Source organism: Mastomys coucha, unplaced genomic scaffold (genome assembly GCF_008632895.1).
Source record: "Mastomys coucha isolate ucsf_1 unplaced genomic scaffold, UCSF_Mcou_1 pScaffold14, whole genome shotgun sequence".
Lineage (NCBI taxonomy): Eukaryota > Metazoa > Chordata > Mammalia > Rodentia > Muridae > Mastomys > Mastomys coucha.
The window spans coordinates 21,012,117-21,014,967 of NW_022196896.1; positions in this window are offsets into that span (position 1 = coordinate 21,012,117).

Sequence of the window (2,851 nt, forward strand, 5' to 3'; positions counted from 1 at the left end):
AAAATCTAAGGACTTCTTTTGGTCTCTGTCAATTTCAGTTTTTGGATACTCAGTATAAGTGGAATCAAGCAATATGTAATCTGTTGCTAAGGTGCCTACATGTTATAGCATGTATCTGCTTTCTTTCCTTGTTGAAAATTAGCTGATAGCATGTGCTTGAGTTTAGTTCTGAGTTCTCTATTCTGCTCTTTATCTGTTTCTCTTTTTTGCGCACATACTATCCTGTTTTAAAATCTATAGCTTTGAATCATTTGACACCAGAAAATATGCTTTTAACTCTTTTTTAAAAAATATTCTTGTTTTTTGAATAAATAATTTTATTTTTAGGGGTTCAGCAATTATGTGAGACAGAAAGGAGCAGATATTTTTAAAAATTGTTATTATTTTACTTACAATCCAGCCGTTACCCCCATCCCATTCTTCCCTCACAATTCCTTATCCCATTCCTCCTCCCCCTTGCCTCTGAGAGGGTCTCTCCTCCCCCACCAGATCTTCCTGTCTCTGGGTTAGGCAAATCTTCTCCCACTGAGGCCAAACCAGGGCCTCAGTGTATATATATGTGCTGGGGAGCCTTGGACCAGCCCACATATGCTGCCTGGCTCAGTGTGTGAGAGATCTTGGGGGTCTGGGTTAGTTGAGATTGCTGATCTACCTATGGGGTCGCCCTCCTCCACAGCTTTTTAAGTTGTTCCCTAATTCAACCACAGGGGCCCCTGGCTTCAGTCCAATGGTTGGATGTAAATACATGTGTCTGTCTCAGTCAGCTGCTGTTAGGGCCTCTCAGAGGACGAACGTGCTAGGCTCCTGTCGGCAAGCACATCATAACATCAGTAATAGTGTGAGGCCTTCCCCTCACCCCCAACCCCCTTCCCCTTGAAATGGATCCTAAGTTTGGCCAGTCATTGGACTGCCTTTCCCTTAGTCTCTTCCCCATCTTTGTCCATAGTTCTTTTAGACAGGAACAACTCTGGTTCAGAAATTTTGACTGAGAAATGGTAACCACACCCGTCCCTCCACTTGAGATCCTGTTTATCTACTGGAGGTAAACTCCTCGAGTTCCCTCCCACACCCTCCATTGAGCATTTTGGCTAAGGTCACCCCCATTGAGTCTTGAGAGTTTCTAACCTCATTTTTCTAGAGTGGTCGTTTTTTTTTTATTCCTACTAATCTACATTCCCATCAAGAGTGTGAAGGTTCTTTTTTTCCTCCACATCCTTGCCTCCATTTACTGTCCTCCGTCTGTTTGGTAGTTTTGGAGTTTTCAGATTCCCTTGCACGGAGCCTCCAGGAACGTACCACTTACAGTCCAGATATTTCCATCCTTGTGCTGCTTCTCGCAGACGTTCGTGCCTGTGCTTCTGCCCAGGTAATTTTGCGATGTCTCTCTTCTTTGGTCTGTCTCTCCAGTCTTCAGGGAGTGGTTTGTCCTTTGACTTGACCTACTCTACAGAGCAAGGACCATAGATTTTCGAGCCACATTCACCTCTTATATACTGTTAACTTGTGACAACTTTACTGCTCCTTTAGACAACCACTAGCAGGATTTTAGAATAGGGGGACATTTGAGCTCTTTTGGGGGCGATTCTTTTGGCGACCCCAGACACCTGCACTGCAATTTTCTCAAACTCTGCACTTGTCGTTAAGAAAAAGTTTTAAGACAAGTTCACCAGTGGCTCCTTCAGCCAGACAATTCCACATAACTTTTTAAGGCTGCTGGTGTATCCAGGAATGTTCAGAACATGCTTGTAGTTTACATGTTAGTGGTATTATTAATAATAATAATTAACAATAATAATTATTATTATTAATTGACAATACCATATTATTAGGTATTTCACATCTACCTTCTCTTTATGTTTCCCAAATAACTCTATAAGAAACAAGAGTTTATGTGTATGTCAATAAACAAAAAATAAAAAACATGGTGACTTCATGTTCTTATATTATATGAACAGAAATCTAATCTGCCTTCATATTTTTAAAATTTCTATTGAAACTGAGTATGCAAATATGCGTTTGGAGCAGGGTGCTGTGGTGTGACCTTTATTGTATATGAGAAAGTAAAGAGATCAAAATCTAAAGGATGTCTGTGTATTTCTTTATTTCACTTTTATCTAGTGCTTTATGGAGGGAAAAGAAATAGTATTCTATGAGTGCACATAATTGTGTTCTATGTAGTGGTGAAGAAGTCAGGTTTTGAGGTTAAAATATGGAAAAATGAGTGAGATTCATGAAAATTTCAAGGGAGATTATTTTTTGATTGTTGAGTTACTTTTAAATTTTTATTTGAAAAATTTCATTCAATATATTTGATTATATTCCTTCTTCCCAAACTCCTCCCAGATCTTCCCCACCTCCATGACTACCCAATTTCCTGTTCTTTCTTTCTTTGATTAATGAGTTATAAAGAATTCAGCATCTTTTAATGCTATTTGATCATGTATTCAGTGATAACAGATATCTCTGATTATGTACCTTGTCATAATAGAAAAAGCATGAGCTTGGCAGTTAGGGTGACATATAGAAAAACACTTACTGCTACTTTCTAATTTGACCAAAACTAGTCTTGTCATCTGTAAAATGGTGACATCTATCTTCTGGTACAGTAAAGATTAACAAGGACTAACAAGGGAGCTAACCACATATACTGTGCTTGGTTGTGTGCTAAGCAGGTCAAGTTGTTAGTGGTTGATGCAAGTAAAATAAGCTCCTACTAACATTCACAGACTACAGCTCTATTTAGATTTAAGAGTCTTAAGATGTACATAACCCTGAACTGAAAGTGACTGATGAAATGATTCCTGTGCTTGGTGTAACAGGAGAATTCCGTGGTGAATTTTATTCATGTTGA